This window comes from Lucilia cuprina, chromosome 4 (genome assembly GCF_022045245.1).
Source record: "Lucilia cuprina isolate Lc7/37 chromosome 4, ASM2204524v1, whole genome shotgun sequence".
In the NCBI taxonomy this organism is placed as follows: Eukaryota; Metazoa; Arthropoda; class Insecta; order Diptera; family Calliphoridae; genus Lucilia; species Lucilia cuprina.
In genome coordinates, this window is record NC_060952.1 from 98,462,111 (window position 1) to 98,481,020 (window position 18,910).

At 30.5% G+C, this 18,910-nt stretch overlaps 1 protein-coding gene across 4 annotated transcripts in view; it reads right to left on the reverse strand.

The window, feature by feature from the left end:
• Positions 1-18,910, reverse strand: part of LOC111677709 (insulin-like receptor) — a 42,136-nt gene that overhangs the window by 18,405 nt on the left and 4,821 nt on the right. For 2 of the 4 annotated variants that reach the window (XM_046949193.1, XM_046949192.1), the window contains exon 2: positions 14,012-14,580. The gene's annotated coding sequence lies outside the window, so the exon portion shown is untranslated. Of the gene's footprint in view, positions 1-14,011; positions 14,581-17,088; positions 17,957-18,910 lie in introns of those variants that run through there. The other 2 variants (XM_046949195.1, XM_046949194.1) reach the window with 2 other exon arrangements.

Consider the following 18,910-nt stretch of genomic DNA (forward strand, 5'->3'; position numbering starts at 1 on the left):
AAAAAACAATTTAGACATTTTACGAACTGCCGATCTGTTGATGGATTTTTTTAATTAATAAGAAATTTCTTTAAAAAAAAGTTTGGCTCTTTAAAAGAAGTTAATGTTTGTATGACGAAATAGGCGTAACCAACACTATCATTAAAACATAAAACATTTATTAGGTTTTACAAAAAGAAGTATGTATTTGTGAGAAAACACACCATATGTGTATTAGTGGGTTCCCTAGGACATTTTTTTTGACTACTTTCAAACGTTATGTATTAAGGAAATAATTATGAAAATACATTTCATTAAATAAAAATCCAAAATAATTTCTCTAAAACAAAATTATTAAATTTTTAAACGAAGCATTTATCAGCTTGGTTTAAATCGATTTGCTTTATCCCCGAATCGAAAGAACTTGCAAATTTCTCTAAATTCATATAAATATTTAAAGTTCTATTTCGTTAAGCTTTAACCCTTAATTGCATACCGTGAGTCTCTCAAACTTCAGCGGAAATGTTTTTTTGCAATAACTTTTCCTATAATCACCTTTTCTGTTTGCTTCTTTAATATAGATGTAGATGCTAGTGGAAGCTCATGAACGCGGATAAAACTTTTCTTAGATTCTAAGATTCTATCTATCTATCTATCTATCTATCTATCTATCTATCTATCTATCTATCTATCTATCTATCTATCTATCTATCTATTTATCTATCTACCTATCGTAATCGATGAACTCAGGAACCACGGCACCTCATAGGACCAAATTTCAAATATATGTTTCAGAGGTCGTAAATCGGTAGTGTCGTTAAAAGTTATATAAAACATAGTTTTGCTGACTTTGGTTAATATAATAGAACATCAAACGTAATTATGAGCCTAAGATATCAGAGATACAAGCCGATGTAAAATGATCGGCGGCGGCGTACTCATTTTTGGTCGGCGGCGGCTAAATTGTCGGCTCAATTTCAACTTTTCTTCAGAAATTGACCTTATAAGCGTTTATTATATTAAAAAATCTCTGTATAAAAGTCTGTTATATAGAAACCTGTCTCTATATAAGTTTTTTCTGCAGAAAAATTTACATTTATAAGAGTTTTCACTATTTTAATATTAGCCCAATATTGTGTGGCAAGAATTTTCAATTTGCAATAATAATTTGAAATAGTGCCAACTCCGTTCAAATTGGTGAATTTATTTTCCGAAATACAAGTGTGATCGCAATTTTTATCAGCGGCTACGTTTAAGCCGGCGGACAAAACGGACAAATTTAGAGCTGATTGGTATACTACAACACTATAGTGGTGTAGGGTATAAAAAGGTGTGATTGGTAGTAATAAACTAGTACATACAAATTTACGCTATATACAAAAGAATAGGCTATTGACTAGACAATTAGACATGAATAAAGGTGCGAATTTTGTCTTTCGACAAGGTTTAAACAATAGAAATTCGCACCTATTCTTTGGCTCACAAGGGTATTTAATAACAAATTGTTTACAACCATAAAGGAACCTATAAGATGTTTTAAATTTAAAAGCAAATTCTAGTTTGAATTAATGACTATGACTTTAAAAAAACGTCCTCTTGCTTACCAAGACCAATCTAACCTCACAAAATAGGTATTAAACTTTTTTTTTTGTGATATCCTTTTATGTCTGTATTTTTACGAGACGAGAATACTGCGTAGTAAGTATTTATAAAACAACGCAAAAAGAAAAAAACAACAAAAAAACAGATACGAGTAGTATGGGTTCGATAAGGATATTATGGAATTTTCTAATGAGCAATAGGGTACTTGTTCCATTTTAAGTACATACATTCTTATAAGTATTTTAGGATGAATCTTGTCTTAAATGAAAATGTTCTATTGTTTATAGTCAAAAATATCTAATTGATTAAATGATTTCTAATTAGATTCACTGTGAAACACCTTCATACCATATTCGTGCAAATATGTATGTATGTGGTTGTTGTAGTAGTTACTTAGTATTGGGCGAATAAATAGAAAAGAAATACCAACAATAATAATAACAAAATACGAACGAAGAAGAACGCATTTCTAAGGCTCGTATTATGTTTATGTTGTATTAGTCTATCTGTTTGTATGTATTTAGTTTAGCACAATTTTTTTTTCCTTAATTTTATCGGTTCTATTTTGTTTTCAAAACAACACTTTTATACAAAAATCAAAACAAACAACGACGAAGAACACGACTGTAAAGAAGAAGATACCGGTGTCGACTATTCGCCAATATCAGTCATGATGTGATGGAAGAAAAATAAAAATAAAATTTGAAAAACAGAACGAAAAAAAATATATTACGAAAACAACCCTCAAGATGACGTTGACCCCGAAAATATGCAAAAGCGTAATAGCCAAAATAATACACACAAACATACATACATACTCGAGCACACTCGCTCACTCACAACAAACCCTCTTACACAAACAGCAAGAAAGGAAGAACGAACGAAAGAATGAAAACATTCAGCTAAAAAGCAGAGCAGACAGACATTCAACCGTAAAAACAGCTATGTAGTAGGAAAATAACAAAAATAACAATAAAACGTGGACGACTACAAAAACAACTGCAGGAAGAAGAAGCAAAAGAGTAAAAAAAAATAAAAACTAAAGTTGTTTTCTTTCGAACTAACGATTTGCTTTAAAAACTAAAAACAATTCAATTGCAACAAAAAGCGCATGTGCGAGACGAGACACAAAAATTCATTTAGAAAATAAAATACCAGAGTTAACGTTTTTTAAAACGTTGACTGTCTCGTTAGTGATGCATTAGAACCGCCAATTTTCCTCAGATGGTTAAAGTCAAAGGGGTTTAAAAAAGTGCATTTATTAAACCACCACCAAAGAAATTGATCATAGAAAAGATAAAGTATTTTAGAATAATGAATATAAAAATATTACAATTTAATTTTTTCTTTTGACATTTTTTTACATTATCGGGACCAAACACTGCCAAACTCCGAACGATAATAATATGTGAATACAGTGAATCAATTAAGTAATTTGCCTATGTAAAATTTTATAAATTTTAAGAAAAAACTTTATCTGAACAATTATTTTTAGCAAAATAAAGCAATTTGTTTGTTGTATTTTTTAATTTTTTACTATAAAAAGTAAAATCGTTATATTAATTAACGAGATTTTTGATAAAATGTGAACGTATTGTTAATTTTTTGGGTCAATAAAGTAAAATACTTTTTTTAGGTTTTTTGTTAATTTTTTTTAAGGTAGGCAAAAAACTTAGTTGATTCACTGTATAATGAAAAACATATATGTATATATCTACTATGTACTGGGAACATAAGCAGGATTTATAACAGATGGATGCGGCTCCTGTCTTTAGTAGTTAGTTAAGTACATAGTTTAAAAGAAGGATGATATATGATACATCACACCCGAAGAAAGCCTTCATTGGCCATTTTGTGTTCTGGTGGAAATAGAACTTTCCAAAAGACAATATGTTTATGACAAACAATTAGAGGCATTACTCCATAAATATTGTTTTCAAATTCACCAAGAACTCTCAATTTATTGAAAGCTATTTTAGCAGCAGGATTTTTCTAAAACCAGGTAGACTGGGTACCTCACAAGTAGAAGTCAAGAGACATTGAAGAATTGGAAATCCGAAATATTATAAAAAAAACTCATTTTAACACTGAATCAAAACATTCGATGATAAATCGATCTATTACGATAAAACGAAGGAACATTACAATTTCCATAGCGAAATTGTAATATTCCGTGGTTTATATCTGTTAGCTAATGTAATCTGATCAGAATATCATGTGGACAGACATAAATGTTTAATATTTCATTATGACAAAGATCGGCCATAATAGCTATTAAAAACTATTTAGAAAAGTTTCGCCTTACATACCGTTTGGTATCCAAAATTGGATTGATTCGTTCTTTCTTCAAAAAAAATAAAGTTCTAAAGTGAATTCCTTCAGAGTTTAGATTCTTTCGTCAATAAATATTTCAAGAATTCGATGATATCATTCTAGTAGATTTATATGGTTAGGATATTAAATTAGATCAAAGAGCTAAATCTTTCCACAACACATCAATGTTAGCTACGGACCTCTAATTCTTAAATAATTAAAATTGTTATCTATAAATCTTTTAAGCTTTTCCCAAGAAAAGAACTTCCGACAAAAACATAGCTATTACAATTATTTACCTATTACAACAACTAAGTCACTGGTTTAAATGCTATTATTTAAGTAAACAAAGTTTTTACTTATACAAGTTTCTCTTGTAATCTATGAAGAAATAAAAAAATTTCTCGGAAATTATGTTTTAATCAAAAGTTATTATAAATTTCCCTGAACGTTAGGTGAATCAGTCAATTTTAATAGGAAATAGAGAAATAAATATATTATATTTATTGATAATAAACTAGCTTAACATTTCGTTAGAAAAGTGTTGGGGTAAAAGACCGGCACTAGTTCACATCATTCTTTAAAGACTAGTATAACTTCATAATATACAAATCCATTTGTAGAACACGTGGTGTGGAGTAGGGTTCTATAGTTGAAACGAAAAGTCGACTTTCGACTATGCAAAGAAGATTTTTCGACATTTTTCAAAATCGACTTTTTTCGACTATTTTCGAGTTCTCGGCTTTTAGACTATTTTCGACTATTTTTTTTTTCTTTTTTCCGACTATTGACTTTTTTCGACTTTTTGACTATTTTCGACTATTTTTTTTTTCTTTTTTCCGACTATTGACTTTTTCCACTTTTTTAAAATTTACGACTATTTTTGACTTTTTCTACTATTTTCGAGTTTTCGACTTTTTCCGACATTTCGACTTTTTACGACATTTTTCGACTTTTATTTACGAAGTCGACGATAGTCGAGTTTTTGACTTTTTTGGAATAAAATAGTCGATTTCTACATTTTTCGACAAAATGTCAATTGTTCGATTATCCGAAAGTCCATTTATAGAACTCTAGTGTGAAGATACAAGCCTATGCAAAATGATCAACGGCGGCTTATAGAAAATATCTGCGGCTAAATTGTCGGCTCAATTTAACTTTTTCTGCAGAAATTTACCTTATAAGTGTTTAATATATTGAAAGATATATGTATAATAGTCTGTCTCTATATAAGTTTTTTTCTGCAAAAATATACATTTATAAGATTTTTCACTATTTTAATATTAGCACAATATTGTGTGGCAACTCTTTTTAATTTGTAATAAGAATTTAAAATAGTGGCAACTCCGTTTAAATTGGTAAAACTAGACCTGGTTCACACTGGGAAACTTTTGTTGAGAAACTTTTGATTTTTGTGTGTGAGAGAAAAAAATATCAGCGATCTCTTTCTCTCACACACAAAAATCAAAAGTTTCCAAAAAAAGTTTCCCAGTGTGAACCAGGTCTTATTTTCCGAAATACATGTGTCATTCCAATCTTTATCAGCGGCTACGTTTAAGCCGACTTAGCTTTTGAGCAGAAAGAAGTGGGCGGCGGCGCAGCCTATTTGAGCCGTTTCGGCTTGTATCTCTGGTGTGGACCTCCCGCTTTTGACAACCACAGGGTATACAGAGACGTCACGAGCAAAAAAAAAACTATTTCTATATCTTTCAACACAAGTTTCACATTGTTTATTTGGCTGTAGTTCTCTTCATGCACAAGCTTCACAAAAGCTACACACCATCTGATTTTAGACTTTTTTAAACGTCATAGGTGACTCCTCTGTATACTTTGTGAACACAACAACATAGATTGATGTTAACAACTAAAGTTAAGGATGTAAACAATTTATGAATAATATTTATGCTATAGTTCTTATTGTACCTATAAGATTGAGCAAAAGTTCGAAATTGTAGGTATGTGAAATTAAAGTTATGCACGCACTTATTTCCTGTCACATGTGTGGTTCTAAAAAATACCTTGTATTAATGATGTTTTAAAGACTGGATTCAAAATAGAAAAAATCATATGGCAACACTTCAATTTAGTTTATTGCTCTTATGAGAATTCTTAAAATCTAAAAAAAATGTATGAAATTAAAAAAAAAAACATAACAAGAAAAAACAAAATTATTAAAACAACTTAAAAAATACATACGAGTAAATTAAGGGCGGAAACTAGAAAAACAAAACACAAACAACATAAAATGCAACTTAAAGTTAAAGGTTTTTGCTCAATGGATTGAAAATACTTGGTTGTAAAAAGATGGATGGATGTAAAGCTAAAGAGATTGATAGATAAATACCAATATAGTATATTTTACATGGATTGATGAATTACAGCAATAATATTCATATTGAATACGTACGTTATGAGTGTGAATAACACACAAACACACACACACACACACGTGAACATCGAACCTCATTTCACTTTACTATACAGTCACTATAAGTTTTACAAAACGTACACTTCGCTACAAACGAGACGAGTCTATGAATGAACTGTTTACAGATACGATACGATGAGGCGATACAATAGACAGATACAGATACGATAGTTTGTAGATGAATGTACATGGATAAATGTGTTATTGTTATTGTTGTGGATGAAGAAAAACCACACACACACGAACACACATATTTTTAGACGGGTGGAAAAATAATAAAAACATTCAATTGCACATTCCTAAATGTGGAATAGAGTGTCATTCAATATTAAACAGACAGAGAGAGTGAGTGAGTGAAAGCGAGATGGAGAGAGTAGCGTTAAAATATATGAATGAATGATAAATGACAAAATTTCATAGTGAATCAAATAGAGAAATGTGCTTTGCTTTTGCGGCCGATGCGATTGCTTAAGGTGAGAAAAAAGCCAACGATTATCGCATTTCAAACAACGCTTATCATGCTTACAAGATAGGTACGAAAGTATTCATCAACTAAATGCAAGCGGACTAACAACCGACACACGCTCCTAAATCATACACATACACACGGCTAGATAGACAGACAGCCAGCCACCAAACCAGATGGACGGACATATGAATGGAATGTCAAACTAACAGACAGATGAACAAACAAACAACAAATAGGTATCTATTTAAAAAGAAGCAAAACAAAATCTTGATACTAAAACAACAACAACAAAAACAATTCAAATATTAAGAAGTGTAAGAATTTCAGTTAATTTTGGCGCAGACATAAACGTCGACTTCGCTGTAGACGCAGCCGATGCCTTTTGTTTTTGTTTTTATTTTCGTGTTTCTAAACTTGTCTTTTGAAAAAGAAAAAAAAACATATTCTCTCAAAACACACACACACACTCAAAACTCATACCAACTTAAAAACACGCACGCTCACGAGAGTCCCAAATGCGAATATGGTTATCAAAAGAAAATACCAAAAAATGAAAAAAACAAATGACGATGTGAAGAGGAATGCTGAAAACTGTACAAGAAAAACAAACAATAGTGTACAGTGAGTAAACGACAAGAATTGAAGCACATTTTGGGTTCACTTAGACGAGGTGGAGGACGGTAAAGTGGGGCACACACAGCACAAGTATAACCAAAAAATAGAGCCGCCAAGTGAGTGAGAGCAAAAAGAAAATAAAATCACAAAAATGACTGGACTTATTTACCACTATAAAACACTTCGTTTAAAATAGGGCTGCCAGAGATAGAAGAGTTTAACTTAAAATTTAATTACACTTTACAGACATTTGAATAGCTCTCCTTATACACAGAAGGGTTTTTGTCAGAATCAAACGCAACTTGCAACAAATTAAAAGTGAAATTGTCCCTCTATACTTTATGTTAGTGTATGCTTATTAGTTTGGGGTTATATCAAGCTAACAGAGCTTGGTTCGCGAAATTACTAGAATTTCGAACGTTTTGTGTGCTCGAGTCATAAAAATTGGATCGGAGGATATTAACTCGTGCTTGCACTTCCTCGACTGATAGATTCCAAATATAATAATGATTGTATTTTCATTTAAACTATCTAAATAAAATTTCCACAATTAACTCCCGAAAACATAATTCATTTAGACCTTATACGTAGAATCCGTCTTTAAAAATACTTCACGAGATAAACAGACATCGTCAAGATTGTAATATCATGTTTAGTCTATAAAAACATGGCACGATCTACATATACATATATCTATAAAACGAATCGATGTTCATCAGGGATGGAAAAAGAGATTTTGTTTCAGTATCAAAAATATTTCAGGGAGTACTTTTTTGGATCTCAAAGTATTTAGGTTAGGTTAGATTGATAGAAGGATGTGTACTACATCAAATCCGAAGAAATGCACCTAAGCCACAATCGGGCCTGTTGTGCGCTCTTTATCATGAAAAAAGGAACTGAATGAATTATTTTTCAGTTCCTTGAAGGTAATTCCTAAGTAACATTATAACATAAATAACATTAGTCAGGAATGTTATTTCCGGAATAACATCACTTCCAAGATACTTGGATTTAACTTCGGCGAATGCCTGGCAGTGGCAAAGAAAGTGCTCCAGAGTTTCACTGTCCTCTCCACATGCTCTACATACGTCTGAATCCGAACGTCCAATTTTGCATAAATGTTCTGAGTGTGTCCACTCAGAATACGTACTATCATACTAACTTCAGACTTACCCATTTTGAGGATATTTTTCGTTTGCTCTCATCATCTCACTGTTTCATTATTCCAAGAGGTCTTATGGGATTCTCTCACCCATATTTTTAGTTCAGCTTTTGTTGCGTCGAATGGTTTTGCGTTCGTCAGTTTAACTGCCTTAAGCTCCCTTCCCTTTAAAGCTATTACATTCGCTCTTTCGTTACCGACTACTCCCGAGTGGACTGGTACCCATATGATGTTATAAAGTTATAAGTCTCGAAAAGTGACAAAAATTGCGATTTCTTAAAACTCATTACATAATATCTCAGATTCCAGATGTGATGGAGAAAATATGAAGTAACATTCGAACTCAGCGAATAATCTTATAGAAGCGTCTAACATAGTCTCAGGGTTTCAACTATTTTTACATTTTGTCTGATAAAATTGAAGAGAAACAGCTACTAAAATTATAGAGTACTTTAGTAGCTGTTTCCTACAACTTTTATTTGATGCATTTTCGAGAATAAGTGCCAAAAAAATTTAAAAAGTATTTCATATTTTAAAGAAACTTTTATCCCCATTTTCTAATTCTCTTGTTATTTCAAAACGATATATTGAAAGTTCCCATACAAAAAAAAATTATTTTAACAGACAGATTTACTACCGGTTAAACGATAATCTGATATTGAGATTGTAGCCTTGAAAGTATCAAATAAGACTCGGGAGTATCACGGTACTTTTGCACATCAAATATTATCAAAAAAAAGTACCATCGTACCAATTTGGATAAATTGTACTTCTCAGAAGTTGAGAAGCAGCATTCTCGTCGATACTCACCACTTTTGACCAATAGCAACGATAGCATTATATGTTTTTCGAAGAAATTTGTGAATAGGGGTTTTGGTTTAGTGGACTTACCACCTGTTTTTGTAAGTGGCTATTTTATTGACGAAGCATAGAATAGAAATGGAGAATAACATGCAGGATACTACCTGAATTGCGTCATTTAGATACAAAGACCCATGATCCTAAACTGGAAACATGGTCTACGCTACGACTTTAATACTAGGGACTGGTCATACTTATTTCGATGTCCTAACTATTGTTACAACATTAGAATTTAATCTCGTACATCAGCTTTTTATTATCATGTCGGATATTCCACAAAGTTATAATAGATATATTCCCAAAATTGTTCATTATGCAGGTATAACATAATTTAACAAGCTAAGGTATTTCAACTTTATTCCTTTAGGATTTAAAATATTGACGAATTGATACATTAATAAAAAACATCTAGTTTTATAGACGTTATTTACATAAGTTATTGCAATTGACTAAAGGTCATCTTAAAACTAGTACTCCGACTTTAAGGTATGATTAATCTGGCAGCACTTCGATTACTATTAATTTTTTCGTACGCTTATTTTCTTAGTTCCAACCATCGTTTGGTTATTCATTCGCTCACTACTTATTCGTCTCGCTCGTTGGATTTGCGAAAAAAACAACAAAACAAATGTGGAGGAATATTATTATTTTTGTCGATTTTTTGTTTTTGTTTTCTTATTTTTATTATTATTTTTTTTGTATTGCTGTTTGCGTGCGTGCGTAATCAATGACGCATTTTTTAGATATGAAATAAGAATAATATGTATAACTTGTAAAAATAACAACAAAAACAAATATACAGACTCGAGAAAGAGGGCTAAACGACGAAAAATTAGATCCTATTTGAGTCACGATGTACAAACATTCAAATTTACACACATTGTATGTTTGTATGAATGTTTTATTTCTTTTTTATTATTATATTTTCAGTAATAACTATTATGATGAACTTGTTGTTTTAGTTGTCATAAGAACTGCTTACTTAATCCGATTTATTTTGTTGTGTTTTTTTAATTAGGACACGCCTACAAATCATATAACTTATAATAATTCATTTTTATTGCACTGTATAACGCCCACATTAAAAAATATTGGTTCATGTTTATGACCACCACATTGCAAATAGTGATGGCAAATTTAAAGTTTCCTAATGTAGGTACCTACATGCATTTGTTTATCGATATTAGAATTCTTACATCATCGAAACAAATTATTATCGATAGAAGTAATTTACATTAACAACAAGTGTTTCAAATTATTTAACATTGGTATTTTTAACCGGTTTCCGGTTTTTATTTACGATTTATTTTTTTCTTTTTATATTTTCTTCAACTTCACTCTCAAAATGACAAACAACAATTAAAAACGTTTAATCAAAACAAAAAAACAGTCATCATCACATCACAGTCAACTCGTACGCGGATATTATTAAAATTATTTCATTTTATTATTTGTTTTTGTGTATCCGTTTTTATGGAATTGGTATAAAGAGATATAAAGTCATAAAAATAAAAACAGATTTTTTTTGGGTTATTTAAAAAATCTATAAATTTAAATATTAACAAAATATTTATTCAAAATTCGTAAATATCTTTAGGGAATTGAAAAAAAAAGTTTAATGTATCCAAGAGTTTATGAAAGCCATTAAAAATCTGTTGTTGTATTATCTAAAACCCTTCCGAACTTTGCCAGATAATTTTATACATATTCCTTAAGTCCAAGAAGGAGAGTTCAAAAGTCATGAAATATGTACTTTGCCAGATAATTTTATACATATTCCTTAAGTCCAAGAAGGAGAGTTCAAAAGTCATGAAAGATGTACGATTCAAGGAATAGTTTATATTCTTTGTTGAGTAATTATACCCTTCACCTTCGTGAGAAGGGTATATATAAGTTTGTCATTCCGTTTGTAATTTCTATAATATAATTTTCGGGCCCTATAAAGTATATATATTCTGGATCCTTATAGATAGCGGAGTCGATTAAGCCATGTCCGTCTGTTGAAATCAGTTTTTAGAGGTCCCCAGATATCGGCGAGATCCGAATCTTTAATAATTCTGTTAGACATGCTTTCGAGAAGATCGCTATTTAAAATCAGCAAAATCGTGAGCAAAAATCCGAGACAACCTCTGAAAATTTCATCAAAAAAGCCACATTTTTTTCATGCTTTGTTAAAAAAGCAACAACAACACTGTGAATTAGATAAAGATGTGCGTGTGGAGATGTATTTGGTTTTATTCAGCTGTGTATTTTTTATGTTTGCATGCTGTTCATTTCTCACGAAGATAAGTGAGTATAATAAGAACAAGAAGATAACGCAGTAATATGTTGGTAATACAGCTGATATTTGTTTGAGGGTGGTAATACAGTTTGACGGTGGTATTACAGTACAACGGTTAATATTTCTTTCGGCTATAGTTTATATTCGTGTGTGTGTGTATGTTATGTGTTACATGTGTGCAGAGATACAAAATAAATAAAAACTGTTTTTTAAAACATACTTGGTGAAGGGTATAAAAGATTCGGCACAGCCGAATATGGAAATATTACTTGATTTTCATTCTAATTGTGCTTTAATCGCATTCAATGTTGGTCTAAAGTTCTTCATACATTGTTTGCTCGTAAGAAAAAGTGCGATCAGGTTAAAATGCATGTAACCTTTAAACTTTACAAATGTTCTTTACAAGAACTTTCACTCTTTTATTACTCATGTCTCAATGACATCCAAAGCGAAATGAATTGGATGCAAGATGAATGGATGGAGCATAAAAATGATCGAATACTCCAGCTTCAATGGTTGTTGGTTGGAAAATATGATAGTTTACAAAGAGCAAAGTGTCAAGTAGACATAAGAACCACACTCGATCCGGACAATTTGGCATTAGATACATCTGTAAAATAACTCAATAGCTTGTGATTATGGAACGAGATAATTCACCAAACGCAGCTAATGACTACCTTGCACTAAGTGTCCAATGATTGAGTTTCATTAAAAGAAACCTATATTAAATTGTGCCCTTCACATGAGTCTAGATAATTCCATTTATTTTTAACCTTTTAATGGTAAAACCTGGTGACACAACTTTTGAAAATGCTTCTGTTTTTAAGATAAATTTTTTTAGCATTTTTCTGTTGGAATCGAGAGTAAATCCGCAGATTAAATATTCATTCAGTAAGTCACTCGTAAACAACTCATTTCTGTAAGAAAATCTAAAACCTATCTTAGTTAGTTTAAAAGGAGGAGAATCTTATGTAATAGATGCTATCGAGCCTGTTGTGTTTTACAAGAGTCTCTGGAAAGAATCGATCCTACGACTTTCGTATTGAATGATTAAAAAATATTAACTTTAGGTTAAAATGTTAGTTAGTCGGAGGCACCTTCATGTGTGGGTAATATAGTCAAAACTGAGAACCGTATGCTTCTCCTCTTGTAGGGAAATGATATTGATTTTAACATATATGTACACTGAAAAAATCCGTGCCTAATATATATGAAAAATGTCGTACATTGTACGAATCGTACGTTGTTTCGCACCACGAAATTCTTTCGTAATATATATACGAAATTGTATGAAATATTTTATTATAATGGAAAATATTCTTGAAAAAAGTCAATTTACATAAATTGAAAAAAAGTGAATTTTGAATAAATATGGTAAAATTTACGAAATATTAATTTATTCAAAAATTCTTGTTCATTTTAAAATAAATTTTCTAATTTTAGTTCAAAATTATTCTCCACACGAATTATCAATTTTTTTATGAAAATAATTCGTGAATAATATAATACATTTTCTTAAATTTTATAAAAATGTTGTAGTTTTATTTAATCATAATTTAATTAATATCATTACGTTTAATTTCGCTAAATTTTAAGAAAAAATTATTACGAAAGGTTTTCGTACTTTCGTAAATATTATGAAAACAGAAGTTACGAAATTTTTTTTTTCGTAAAGTTGAGCATGGATTATTTTCAGTGTACATAAGGTTTCAAAAATCATAATACACAAATATTGATATGTGAAATGTTTCTCCGACTTTTGTTTTTTTTTCCACAAAAACCAACAAGAAAATTAATTCATTGACAGCTTCCAATGAGAGTTAAATATAAAACTAAAACATAAAAATTATTTTAAAACCTTAAAGGAACATTAAAAGAAATAAACATATACTAAGGGCAGGCGTAAATTAATGACTTTATGAACCATTTATCTGGACATTAACACTAATTTCTTAATACGTCAAGATTTATGGGGCAATATAAAGGAAGTAAAAAAAGGGCCATTGTAAAACTACGTTATAAAATTCTTTTTTCCTACTTTCAACTTAAAACGTAATAAACTAAGGTTGGGTTGGCTCCCCGTCCGTCTGTCCCTGTGACTGCCTGTTATTGTATTCGTATTAAGACATTTAAGAGTTACTCGCACAGGAGAAGAAAAAAAAACAAAGAAAAAAAAAAGAGTAGTAAAACATAAAATTGACTGATTGACTGACTAACTGTCGAACTGAGTAGTGAGTGGCAAAACAAACAGATATCGCATAAATATAAATTTTGTTTGGGTAGTTAAATTTACTTACGTACCTTTGTTTTTCTTTTTTTTTTCTTGAATGATGACGAAATATTTGGTTTCTGTTTGGTCCTTAACTCAACTTTTTTTAAGAATGTGATGATGATGTCTGTATATCTTTTGTTGTTCACTTTTTCTGTGTGGTGTTGTTGTATCTGTTGGTTGTGTTGTGGTTGTTGATTTTATGATGTTGTTAACTTCACACTTCTCACATTTATTACACTTTAAAATAATTGAACTTCATTAAAATATTTTCTTTGCTTCTTTTTTTTTGTTTTGTTTTGTTTTGGGTTTTGCCACAGACACAAACATCACATCACACACACACTCCTGCTTTTTTTCACATATAAATTATATGATTCAATTTGTGTATTTCTTTACAGTTTAATGTTGTTTATTTGTGTTTTTTATTATATTATTATTTTATTCTATATCCATTCATTTATTATTGATTTCATGAATTTCTTAACTGTAGATTTTACTTTTTTTACATACACTTGTTTTGATTTTTATTATTCTTATTTTTCTTTTTGTTGTTTTTGTATTTTCCCTTCTGCTTTTTATGTTTATGTTGTTGTTGCTGCTGTTGTATATTTTTTGTTTTAATAATTAATTATTTATAACCAATTTAAATACATTCACATACAGACACACATTTACAATACAAACATTAATAAATAAAAATAAATATTTTTGTATTTTTTTTTATTTTGTAGATGCTTCAAGATTTTGTTTTCATAAATTTTTGCATCATTTCAAGTATATGGGTATGTACGAGGTTAGTTTGAACATTTTACAAAAGTATAATTTTTCTATTTTTTGGCTCTCACAAAAGGTTGTATACTCTTGTTATACTAGTCTTAATGAATCTATGGATTTCAGGGATGGCAAAAAATTTTTTTGATACTATTTAATGTGCAAAAGTACCGTGATACTCCCGAGTCTTATTTGCAACTTTCAGGGCTACATATAACGCCCATTCTAATTTAAAAATGTATAAATATATTGCAGAAACTACAAACTTTTAGCAAAAAAAAAAAAAAAAAAAAAATATATATAATATATATATATATATATATATATATATATATTATATATATAATATATATAATATAATATATATATATAATATATATATATATATAATTATATATATATATATATATATATATATATATATATATATATATTATAATATATAATATATATATATATATATTTTGTACTTTGGATTGTAAGAAAGCTTTAACTGAATACTCTCCCAGAGGTAGGTTTCACATCATATGGGTACCAGCCCACATCATATGGGTACCAGCTCGTAGTCGTGGACAAACACGACTACGGGCACATGCAAAATTGGACGTGCAGATTCAGACAGTGGAACTCTGGAGCACTTTCTTTGCCACTGCCCGCCATTCGTCGAAGTTACATCCAAGTATCTTGGAAGTGATGTTATTCCAAAAATAACATTCCTGCTAAACACTGACTGGAAGATTCTTAGGATCTACCTTCAGGAAACTGAGTTTCTGAACACTGAAAATAATTCATTCAGTTCTTTTTTTCACGATTAAGAGCAACAGGCCCGATTGTGGCCTTGGTGTATTTTTTCAGATTTGATGTAGTACACACTCCTATCAACCTAACCTAACCTAAGTACTTTGAGACCCAAAAAAGTACTCTCTAAAATATATTTTGATACTGAAACCAAATCACATTTTCCATCCCTGATGGATTTAGCACTTTCTTTGCCACTGTCAGGTATTCGTCGAAGTTAGATCCAAATATCTTGGAAGTGATGTTATTCCGGAAATAACATTCTTAACCAACAATGATTAGAAGATTCTGAGGAATTTCGTTCAGGAAATAATGAAAAAAAATAATAGATTCAGTAAACATTTTTTTATGAATTGGAGCGCACAAGAGGCCCTATAGTGGCCTAGGTGTATTTCTTCGGATTTGATAGTATACATCCTCCTATCAACCTAACCTAACATGCAGTTTATATCATGAATCAACTTCTTGGCTTTTTTTTCTCGAATTTTCTTTGCGAGTAGTCGGTAAAGATAGACCAAGTGTTTCAAACCCTTCAGATTCCACTTCCGAACCAGAATCTGTGTTTTGAAGATTATCACTTTTCTGCTATACTGCTATAATTCTTATTGAATTCAGCATGTCCGAACTTTATCCTGATTTAAGAAAGCATTACGTTTCTAGCGGACTTTGTAATGGATTTTATGATCAGTGATAAAATCAAAATTTACTTTTGACAATCATTTAACCACAGATTGTAAATTTAATTTTTTTTAAACTGCTCTCGTAGTAAACTTTGTTATTGTTATATATATTTTATTATTGTTATTATGATTATTATTATTATTATTATTTTTATTGTATTGTTGTATTTATTTCTTATTCTATTCTTTGCACAATTCAATTTATAACTAACTAGAGTATAGAGAATAGAGTAGCGGCTGAGCTCAATTTACAAAATATTTTTAATGGTACATACATACATATCTATGCACATATTTATTGTTATTGGTGTTGTTGTTGTTATTTTTAATAAATTTATTATTTAGGTTGTTCTGTATGTGTGTTGTGTGTTCGTCATGCAATTTTTATACGTCTCACTTGAACACAACACGTTTTCATGTATGCATTTTTTTATTATTGTCTGTTTGACTGTCTGTCTGTCCGTCTATCTATAGTGTCTGTCTATTTTTTCGTCTGGCTTTGCCTTTCTTTTTGTCCATATAACACACAGTCGACTAGTATTTCTGTTTATCATAAGTTTACTTTTATTTTTCTTTTAGTTGTTGTTGCAGTAGTATTTATTTTTTTTTTTAAATATGTATTTATTTCATTTTATGATAATTGTAAGGTGGTCGTGGTATTTGTCTATTGGGACAAGTCAAAATAAATATTTGTGAATTTTATGTGAAATATTTATAAGCATCATTCGAATCATCTGATTTTTAAACTCATGTTTTTATTTATCTGTTAGTTATTTTGTCAACTGCCTTTTTGCTGCTTTAACACAAATAAAAAAAAAGAATCACTTGAAAAGTGATTTAGCACTTTTACTCTTTACATTTATTTATATATGTATATTTTTTTCTATTATTTTATTTATTACGATTTGTTTTTATTTTATTTTTGTTTTATTTAGGAACGTATTAAAAACAACACCCGTCTCTCTGTGGGCTTCCGCATCAGCCTATTAGACTTGTCCGTCGCTTATCTATTTGTGTATTTACGCCTATGTTATTTTGTCGCTATTTTTATTATTATTTGTTGTTGTTTTTGTTTTCATCATCGTCGTAGTCGTTGTTGTCGTCGTCGCCGTATTTATTGTTCTCCACCACACACTACTAAAGCAATAACAAAAACAGAAACTCATACATATTTACATGCCGAAGCACAAAATAAATAATACAACAAATAAATAGACTTGCCAATTAAAAAATTTGCCATGTAATGCCCAATTAACTAGATTTATATTACCCAAAATATCTACAAATTGATGATAGGAATAAGGCGGATTTAAATAGATAACTTTAAAAGAAGGTGAAAATTTATTGATTTCTAGAGAAAGAGAAATTACTGTGAGATGGTCTTTTATTAGAAGCTTATTTCCCCTTGGGACATGTTATTTTGTTGAATCTTCCTTTATATTAGTGTTATTGCAATCCCACAGTCCTCTAGTCAGCCGGAACAATAAACTGGAATCGGCGACCCTCTAGTCCGAGTCTGTACTCTTTTTAGTACCCGTTATTTTATACATGTGGTTGAAACCAAATCCCGTTTAGGTAGATAATGTTGTTTTAACCATAAGGCAAAGTCAGGGATGGCAAAATTGGTACGATGGTACTTTTTTTGATACTATTTTATGTGCAAAAGTACCGTGATACTCCCGAGTCTTATTTGATACTTTCAAGGCTACAATCTAAACCGGTAGTAAATCTGTCTGTTAAAATAATTTGTAGTATGTATGTAGGTATGTATGTATACCAATCGGCTTAGAATCGTTTTCTGAGTCGATTTTGCTCGTCCGTCTGACCGGCTGGCTGTCCATGTAAGCCTTGTGCGCAAGGTACAGGTCGCAATTTTCAAGATAATTGGTTGAAATTTGGCACACACACGCTCTTTTGACCCAAGGACGAAGCCTATTGAAAATGGATAAAATCAGAAAGCTCAGAAGAGCTCATAATTATGTTAAATATAACTGTATATCGATAAAAAGCTACTTTGGATTGTAAGAAATACTCTACCAGAGGCAAGGTTCGGTAACGAAAGAGCAAATGTAATAGCTTTAAGGGAAGGGAGCTCAAGGCAGTTAAACTGACAAACGCAAAACCATTCGACGCAACAAAAGCTGAACTAAAAATATGGGTGAGAGAATCCCATAAGACCTCTTGGAATAATGAAACAGTGAGTTGAACCTGTAAAACTCTGTGAAACTCTGGAGCACTTTCTTTTCCACTGCCAGGCATTCGTCGAAGATAGATCCAAGTATCTTGGAAGTGATGTTATTCCGGAAATAACATTTCTGACTAACACTGATTGGAATAATTCATTCAGTTCCTTTTTTCAAGATAAAGAGCTCACAACAGGCCCGATTGTGGCCTAGGTGCATTTCTTCGGATTTGATGTAGTACACATCCTCCTATCAATCTAACCTAAGTACTTTGAGATCCAATAAAGTACTCTCTAAAATATTTTTTCATACTGAAACAAAATCTCTTTTTCAATATTTCTTAACAATAAATGACTCTGATAAGGTTGCATGGTGTTGGATATATATATTCAAGTGTTATGGATGAAATTCCCTCTTTATATGGGTATAAATATATTAGACTTTCCAACGTATTATCTGTGAAGAATTTGTCTTTAGTTTGTTTGATTATTCTTGA